Source organism: Dendrobates tinctorius, unplaced genomic scaffold (assembly GCF_039654945.1).
Source record: "Dendrobates tinctorius isolate UK_male_01 unplaced genomic scaffold, ASM3965494v1 ptg000107l, whole genome shotgun sequence".
Lineage (NCBI taxonomy): Eukaryota > Metazoa > Chordata > Amphibia > Anura > Dendrobatidae > Dendrobates > Dendrobates tinctorius.
This window is the reverse complement of record NW_027361775.1, coordinates 29885745-29895544: the sequence shown is the minus strand read 5'-3', so window position 1 is coordinate 29895544 and position 9800 is coordinate 29885745. Positions and strand designations below refer to the sequence as shown.

The window sequence follows — 9800 nt, the reverse complement described above, 5'->3', positions numbered from 1 at the left end:
TCTGAAGCATTCCATGAAGTGCCTCCATGGTTCAGTCACATTCTCCTCCTGAAATTACCTCATTTCTGGTCAGCTTCTAGCATGTCACTGCCGGTGGAACGTCACGTGCGAATTTTAAAGTGCTCCTCGGTGCTCCGCCGTGTACTCCTGTTTCCGCGGGAAAAGTAAGCTCCCGGCTGGGGCAGACTCTCTCTCAAAATCGGGACTCTCCTGCTGGATCCGGAACGGTTGGGAGGTATGAATGCTCCCCACCATACACCTTGAACACGCATGGCTCCACACACCTCATACACACACGGTTCCGCTTTGTATGCCTCGTACACACATGGCTCCACTCCGTAAACATCGTACACATGCAGCTCTGCTCCATACACCTTGTAAAACATGGCTCCACTCCGTAAACCTCGTACACATGCGGCTCCGCTCTGTACACCCCGTACAAAAGCGGCTCCGCTCCGTACACCTCATACACACGCGGCTCCGCTCCGTACACCTCATACACACGCGGCTCCGCTCCGTACACATTGTACAGACACGGCTCTGCTCCGTACACCCACGGCTCCGTTCCGTAGATCTCGTACACACATGGCTCCGATCCATACACCTTTTACTCAGGCGGCTCCGCTCCGTACACACACGGCTCCGCTCCGTACAACTCGTACACACACTGCTTCGCTCTGTACACATCTCCGCTCCGTACACACACGGCTCCGCTACGTACACCTCGTACACACGCGGCTCCGCTCCGTACACACACACACACTGCTCCGCTCCGTACACATCTCCGCTCCGCACACACACGGCTCCGCTCCGTACACCTCATACACACATGGCTCCGCTCCGTACACCTCATTCACGCATGGCTCTGCTCCTTACACTTTGTACACGCACGGCTCCACTACATACACCTCATACACGTGCGGCTCCGCTCCATACATCTCAAACACGCACGGCTCCGCTCCGTACACCTTGTACACGCGTGGCTCCGCTCCATACAGCTCGTACACACACACGGCTCTGCTCCGTACACCTCGCACACGCGGCTCTGCTCCGTACACCTCGCACACAGCTCCACTCCGTACACCTTATACACACACGGCTCTGCTCCGTACACCTCGCACACACGCAGCTCCACTCCGTACACCTTGTACGTTGCTACAACCACCCTATTAAACCCACCTGACCTCACACATAAACTTCCCTCATCCAGCACCATGACAACCAGCACAGTGGAGTCCTGCACACACCTAGGGCTCTGCACACAGGATATGTGATGACGTCACAGGAGGGGAGGAACATGTGACCCGACTCCTCCCCTCCTGTGACCTCATCACAGGTCCTGTGCGCACAGAGCAGCCCAGTGGCGTCATTGCTGGGATTTATCAGTGAGGTGCTGCGTTGGCCGGTGGGTCTCTCTGGGAGGGAGAGGATGGGGTCGGTGCATGGGGGAGGGGCATGGCAGCTCAGTGCAATGCGGGAAAAATAAGCTCCCGGGCAGGACAGCGGGAGGGGGGTCAAAATCAGGACTGTCCCGCCAGAGACGGGACGGTTGGGAGGTATGCCAGTATATGGTATCACAAGGGGTCTGAGGATCTCATCTTGGTACCTAATGGCAGTCAGGCTACCTCTGGTGAGCACATGGAGGGCTGTGTGGCCCTCCATAGAAATGCCACCCCACACCATTACTGACCCACTGCCAAATTGGTCATGCTGAAGGATGTTGCAGGCAGCAGATCGCTCTCCACGGCGACTACAGACTCTGTCATGTCTGTCACATGTGCTCTTTGTGAACCTGCTTTCATCTGTGAAGAGCACAGGGCGCCAATGGCGAATATGCCAATCCTGGTGTTCTGTGGCAAATGCCAAGCATCCTGCACGGTCTTGGGCTGTGAGCACAACCCCCATCTGTGGACGTTGGGCACTCAGACCATCCTCATGGAGTCGGTTTCTAACCGTTTTTGCAGACACATGCACATTTGTGGCATGCTGGAGGTCATTTTGCAGGGCTCCTTGCACAAAGGCGGAGGTAACGGTCCTGCTGCTGGGTTGTTGCCCTCCTACGGCCCCCTCCACGTCTCCTGGTAGTGCCTCCAGCCTCTGGACACTAGGCTGACAGACACAGCAACCTTCTTGCCACAGCTCGCATTGATGTGCCATCCTGGAAGAGCTGCACTTCCTGAGCCACTTGTGTGGGTTGTAGAGTCCATCTCATGCTACCACGAGCATGAAAGCACAACCAAAATTCAAAAGTGACCAAAACATCAGCCAGAAAGCATTGGTACTGAGATATGGTTTGTGATCCCCACCTGCAGAACCACTCCTTAATTGAGGGTGTCTTGATAATTGCCAATAATTTCCATCTGTTGTCTATTCCATTTGCACAACAGCATGTGAAATCGATCGTCAGTCAGTGTTGCTTCCTAAGTGGACAGTTTGATTTCACAGAACTTTGATTTACTTGGAGTTATATTCTGTTGTGTTCCCTTTATTTTTTGAGCAGTGTATATAAAAAGACAGATTCCCTTTAAGACTGGCGGTATGCATACCAGTCTCATTAAAGGGCTCCCTCAAGTACAATGTGCCAAATTCATTGACATGAACTCCATTTAATGAACTCTGCACATATCCTCTGTGGCATGCACCTTGCTAGGAATGCTACTCCAGACAAGTTCGAAACGCTGAGCTTTACAATGCATTTGTGGCTATGACCGGTCTCCTCCCCCGGATCACCCAGTTCGATAGAGCCAAGTTAAGCTGGCATGAAATGTTGCAAAAGTTTTGCACCGCGACTTGTGTAAAAACGTTGCGACTTTACAAGCTTTAATGCCGATGTAAAAGCTTTGAACATGTATATGTTCTTAATTGCCAACACTGATCTTGGTAACTTAAAAACCTTTCGGCAAACAACTGCGCAGCTAAACATTCATGTTCTATATGTGGAGTACATCTGCAAACAATAACCTCCATATTTCATCCTATCACCTTTCTGAGTGGTGGGGGCCATAAACACCAGGTGAGGTGGTCACACCTAAGTCAGTAGGAGCGACCAACTTTCATTAACTGTGTAGCAGGTCACAGGGGTAGTAGGCCTAAAATGATCAAGTTCTGAGCATCAGCTGAGAAATGACATCAAATTTGTTGCTATGGAAGCGTTTCTACTCCATTACACTACTTTCAATGAGTCTAGTTGCTTGGTATTGACTATCAACAATTTCTTCTCTCATACACAGTACTACAGCCGCTCTCTTGCACGAGCTCCGGCAGGCATGGACGAACCAATGTGCACCGCTATTTATACTTCAGCGTTCCCGCCAATCACGTGCGCGGCACTCATTTCCAGCTCCTGCTGCTATCACAAAATGGCGCTCAAACAAGACTACATTTCCCGGCGTGCACTGCAGTTAGCCTCTGAAGGCGGAAGAGTCTATTTTGTCCACGCCTCATTTCCTGGCGCTCTGCAAACGTGGTTACAGTATATTGGGGCAGGTATTGAAGCTGCATAGGCGAATGCTCGCATTGCGTGATCGCTTACCTGGTTTCCCGCTCTTTTTGTATTGTTGCGTCGGCTGATGTGGTGCCTCACAGAAAGACTGAGGTAATTTTGTCTTTAGCGGTTTATATTGGGATGTGCACACTTTGCTTTAATAACACCCACTATATCTGTTCTTGGGTGTTTCTGCCACGTGTGCCAGAGTGAGTCTCCCCAGACAGCCTGAGCTCATCCTGCTGTGGCTGCCTAGGTTCGCAGTGGGAGATACATGTAGTATACAGGTGGGCACTGGGCAAGTCTCTCCTTCAGGCATTTACATGGCGTTTATACCTATGTTTTCTGTTACAGGTTGTCTTCTCTGTGGGGCCTCACACCAGAGTCTGAGGTAATGTATGGTCACTGGTAAGTGCTTCCATTATGGGTATAATCTGCACATGTTGCTTCACTTACACCCATAGGCTGTTTGTCCTGTCCGTGTTCTAAAGTGACAGCCTGACGTGGCCTCTTTAAGTTTACATCGGGAGAGAAATCTAGGATACTGTTCACACAGGCTTTTGTAGTTTTTTTTCTGTATATTTGAATAAAACTGCTGTTTTAAAATGCCAAAAATGAATAAGTTTTCCACAACTCTATTTATTGCCTTTACATATTTTAACTATCAGTGTGTTTTTTTTGTTTTTTGTTTTTTTATTTGCCAAATTTGCAGTACATCATTTACATCAGCGACTTTAAATCATTTTGATGACTGCATAAACACTAAAGTCTCTGCTTCCATTTATGTGCAATGCTCCTCTCTGAAGCCGGTACGCCTACACCTGGCTTTAGAAGTTCGATGATGAGGTAAGTATAGTTCTATACATGCGTGTGCACACAGATATACACATGTATGTACATACATGCATTCATACACATACAATGCTCCAAAAAATAGTGAGCACTAAAATACCACATCCTAGATATCATTAAATTAAATATTCCAGTTCCAAATCTGTATTCATTACATAGTTGGATCAGTCTGTAGTTTGATTTTACACTTTGATTTTAAGTATCATTCCAAATCCAGACCTCCATGGGATTTTCATTTTGACTTGCATTGATCATTTTTGTTTTATTGATCACAATGCATTCCATCATGTAATGAGTAAATATTTGCAACTGGAGTATTTCATTCAGTGATATCTACAATGTGGTATTTTAGTGTTCCTTTTAATTTTATTTTTTTTGAGCAGTGTGTACGAGCGCATACACACAGTTCCTATCGATGACTAAGAGGGGAGAGCACCTTATTGTTGCGCATGCCGGAGGTCACTGAAGCAGAAGTCGCAGTGATTTGCCTGCGCAGAAGATCCCTGAATATACTGCCCATAGAAGGGAGGAAATGGTACATGATAGTGGAGGGAGTGCAGGCGTGGGATTCCGGCATCACAAGTGTGGATCACAAGATACTGATGTGAAGCTGAGGGGGGTGGTATTTTAATGAAGACAGGAGGCTGAGATTTCTTTTAGGCACCACACACCCTGGAACCTGGAAGAAATTATTAGCATAAACAAAGTAAGATTTCTCAACAACAAGACTGCTAATATGAGGCATACAGGTAGGACTAGTTTAACCATTTTATCACCTGTATGCCCATATTAATAGCTTTTATGTCCCAGGGGGTGACAGATTTCTTTATAGGTGTATTCACATCTCCAAGATCCTATTCCAATATGTAGTAAGTGTATTAATATTGGCAAATGCTGCCAATGATAAATTTAGTATAGTTCTGATGAGGTATGTTGCTTATCTCATGTAAGGCATTGCAGCAGCTTAGGTATTCATGATGGCCATTCATATAGTCAGACAGCTCTTAGTTATAACCATGGATGCTGAGGCTAATACAATGTACTGTGCACATGAGGCAAGCAACATACCTTATTGGTGTAATATAAAACCTACATTTTGTGATTGGATCTTGGAGATGGGAATACTCATTTTAATGTTTGAACGTATCCCTAGGTTAGGGAGGATTCTTTGGTATTTTACATTTTATCTAAAGTTTTTTTCTATTACAGATCTGTGGCCACAACAGTTTTGACTTTGCTGCTCTGGCAGCATCCAAGAATATCTGCTGCGGGTACCACCTGATTGGGGTGTCCAACCAATCGGATATTGGAAGCATATTTTAAGATGGGCCATCTATAAAAGGAAAACAGTGGCCATCACCTTTTAAATGTGTTATTATGTCCACAAATTGATTTTCTCTGTGCTGAAAAATCAAATTTAAATGAGGCAAATGCATCAATCCTCCATTTTATCTCTGGGCAAGGTCCAGCTCCATGTGGTTGGTTGATGCCTCATGCATCCTACAAAATATGTTAAGCTAGAGAACATCTGATGTGCTTTGTCTCATTTGCATACTGACCTTTTTGGAACTGTCTACATCCTTATTCTTTTTGCTTCCTTAAGTACCGTGTATTTCACATACTATTTTTTTTTTTTTCTTGTGTTCTCAATAAAACCTGATAATTGTCAGAATGTTTTAGCTTTTTTTTTATTTTTTTTTGTGTACTACAGCCTCTATGTATAAGATTATCTGGCTGTTATGCATTTATATAGCGCCATTTATTCTATGGCACTTTACATGTGAAAAGGGGAAATATAGACAAGTATAATTAACATGTGTAAGACAAGGGGGACACAAGTACATAAGGAGAGGGGACCCTGCCTGCGAGGGCTCAGTCTACAGGGATGTGTGAGGATACAGTAGGAGAGGGTAGAGCAGGTCGTGCGGCGGTTCAGTAGACCAAGGATCATTGCAGGCTGTAGGCTTGTCGGAACAGGTGGGTCTTCAGGTTCTTCTTGAAGGTTTCTGTTGATGGTGAGAGTCTGATGTGTTGCGGCAGAGAGTTCCAGAGTATGGGGGAAGCACGAGAGAAGTCTTGTATATGGTTGTGGGAAGAAGAGATAAGGGGGGAGTAGAGAAGGAGATCTTGAGATGATCGAAGGTTGCGTGCGGATAGGTACCTAGAGACCATGTCACAGTTGTATGGAGGAGACAGGTTGTGGATGGCTTTGTATGTCATGGTTAGGGTTTTGAATTCGAGCCTCTGGGCAATAGGAAGCCAGTGAAGGGCCTAGCATAGGGGGGAGGCTGGGGAATAGAGGGGAGACGGGTGGATTAATCGGGCAGCAGAGTGTAGGATGGACTGGAGCGGAGCTAGAGGGGAGGCCAGAGAGTAGGAGGTTGCAGTAGTCGAGGCGGGAGATAGGAGCATGCACTAGTGTTTTTGTGGTTTCGTGGTTGAAGAATGAGCGGATCCGGGAAATATTTTTGAGTTTGAGGATGCAGGAGGAGGCGAGGGCTTGGATATGTGGTTTGAAAGCGAGCGCAGAGTCGAGGATCACCCCAAGGCACCGAGCGTGTGGGATTGGGGAAATAAAGCAGCCAGTGACATTGATGGATAGGTCTGGTGGAGGGGTAGAGTGAGATGGGGGGGGGGGAAGATGATGAATTCTGTTTTGTCCCTGGTTCAGTTTGAGATGACAGACATTGTGGGATTTCAGTCAGTAAGGAGGCGAGGTTGGGTCCAGATAGGTAGATCTGAGTGTCATCGGCATAGGTGATACTGCAAACCGTAGGATTCTATGAGCTGTCCCAAGCCAAAGGTGTAGACGGAGAATAGTAGGGGTCCTAGGACAGAGCCTTGAGGAACACGAACAGACGGGCGAGGTGAGGAGGTGGTGTGTGAGAGGAAGACACTAAATGTTCGGTCTGTTAGGCATGATGAGATCCAGGATAGGGCCAAGTCTGTGATGCCAAGATGAGAGTGTAGCAGGAGGGAATGGTTTACAGTGTCGAAGGCAGAGGACAGGTCCAGGAGTAGGAGGACAGTAGTGTCGCTTGCTCTTGGCGGTTAGTAAGTCGTTCGTGACTTTAGTTAGGGCAGATTCAGTTGAGTGATGCGGTCGGAAGCCAGATTGTAACCGGTCAAAGAGGTAACAGGAGGAAAGGTGGGAGGACAGTTCAAGATATACATCCTGTTCCAGTAATTTTGAGGCGTAAGGGAGAAGAGACATCGGGCGATAGACACAGAGGATGGATCAAGGGAGGGCTTTTTGAGGATGGGTGTGATTGAGGCATGTTTGAAGGATTGGGGAAAGACACCATTTGTAAGTGAAAGGTTGAAGAGGTGTGTTAGAGATGGGATGAAGACTGGCCAAGTTAGGGATGAGGTGAGACGGGAGTGGGTCGAGGGCACAAGTGGTGAGGTGTGATCTTGACAGAAGGGTGGAGAGCTGAAATTTTGTCATGGTGGAGAAGCTGGCTTTTGCAGATCAGGGCTGAGCAGCTAAGAGGGGCATTGGGGGCAGCACGGTGGCTCAGTGGTTAGCGCTGCAGCCTTGCAGCGCTGGAGTCCTGGGTTCGAATCCCACCAAGGACAACATCTGCAAGGAGTTTGTATGTTCTCCCCGTGTTTGCGTGGGTTTCCTCCGGGCACTCCGGTTTCCTCCCACACTCCAAAGACATACTAATAGGGAATTTAGATTGTGAGCCCCATCGGGGACAGTGATGAAAATGTGTGCAAACTGTAAAGCGCTGCGGAATATGTTAGCGCTATATAAAAATAAAGATTATTATTATTGGGGGCTGCGGGCCAAAGTTTTGTCTGATCTTGTCGATCTTCTGCTTAAAGAAGGAGGCAAAGTCTTCAGCAGAGATGAGGAGGTGCTGTGGAACAGAGTAGAGAATTGAAAGTGTTGGAGAGTTGTTTAGGGTTGAGACAGGGAGGATATGAGAGATGCAAAGTAAGGCCGGTTTCACATTTGCGTTTAAGGCCGCGGTGTCGGCCTTCGCATGGCTGCCGCTAAGCCCCGCCGCCGGTAGTGCATCCCCTATCTTTATCACTGAGGACGCATGCGCAGTATGCGTTTTGGCGGCGTCTGCGTCCTTTTGACGGTGCGCCGACCAGCACCAAACGCAACCTGTTGCAATTTGGTTGCGCTTGTCCTCAGTGATAAAGATAGGGGACGCATGCACTGTTATGCGCCCGGAGGCGGGGCTTAGCGGCGGCCGTGCGCAGGCCGACGCGGCCCTAAACGCAAATATGAAACCAGCCTAAGTTTGTTTAGCGGCAGAGAGCGTGGACTTAAAGCTGGCAAGGGACTGCTTGTATGCACTGAAGTGCTCACTAGAATGGGTTCTCTTCCATCTCCGCTCAGCGGCCCTGGAAACCCGTCTCAGTTCTTTGGTCAGCCAGGGCTGCCTGTTGATTGTACGAGTTTTGCTCTGCGTGAGGGGGCGGCCGACTCAAGTGTTGCTGTTATTGTGGTGTTATAAAAAGTGGCAGCAGTATGTGTCATGAAGGGAAGCTATGTCTGTAAGGCTAGTTTCACATTTGCGCTTTTGAGCGCTGTGACGGCCTGCGCACGGCCGCCGCTAAGCCCCGCCCCCTGCCGCGCCTCCGTTGGTAGCTCCGCCTACCGGCGCAAGACGTTGCATGCGTCCTCTATCACTGGGGGCACAGGCCGTGCGCATTATGTGTTTGGCGGCACATGCGTCCTTTTGACGGTGCGCCGACCAGCGCCAAAAGCAACCTGCTGCAGTTTGGTTGCGCTCAGCGCACCGTGAAAAGGACGCATGCGCCGCCAAATGCATACTGCGCACGGCCTGTGCCCCCATTGATAAAGATAGGGGACTCATGCGCAGGTAGGCGGAGCTACCTGCGGAGGCGGGGCTTGGCGGCCGTGCGCAGGCCGTCACTGCGCTCAAAAGCGCAAATGTGAAACTAGCCTAAGAGGGAGGAGGGACTCAGAGTGATTGTAAATTGAGGTGTTTGAGATTCCTGGGAGGGTGAGCGAGTTTATGGAGCAGTGTTTGCGCAGTCAGAGAGAAGAGAATGTCGGTAGGCTGTGGTCAGACAGGGGGAGGGGTGAGTTATTGAGATTAGTGAGGGAACAGACGGGTCAAGAGAAGGTCCAGCGTGTGACCATCTTTGTGAGTGGCCGCAGAGGACCATTGAGTGAGGCCAAGGGAAGCCGTGAGCGATAGTTTAGAGGCAGCTGGGGTGGAAGTGTTAATGGGGATGTTGAAGTCGCCCATGATGATGGTGGGGATGTCGGCAGAAAGGAAATGGAGTAGCCAGGTGGTGAAGTGGTCGAGAAAGGTGGAGATGGCTAGTTCTGGGGGGCGGTAGATGACAGCCAGTTGGAGGGGGAATAGATGCGGATGGAGTGCACCTCGAACGAGGGCAGAGTAGCGGAGGGTGGCAAAGGAATTGGGGGAAAAGGAGCAGGTATCGGAGAGGAACAAGCCAACTCTCCACCACG

The 9800-nt window shown here is 48.9% G+C and overlaps 1 long non-coding RNA gene across 1 annotated transcript; it reads left to right on the top strand.

Annotated features, from left to right (window-relative positions):
* The first annotated feature begins 3397 nt into the window (after positions 1-3397).
* LOC141100688 (uncharacterized) lies at positions 3398-6008 on the top strand. Its single transcript, XR_012234745.1, has 4 exons — positions 3398-3595; positions 3839-3892; positions 4197-4330; positions 5546-6008. It is a non-coding gene; the product is annotated as an uncharacterized lncRNA (long non-coding RNA).
* Positions 6009-9800: the final 3792 nt, after the last annotated feature.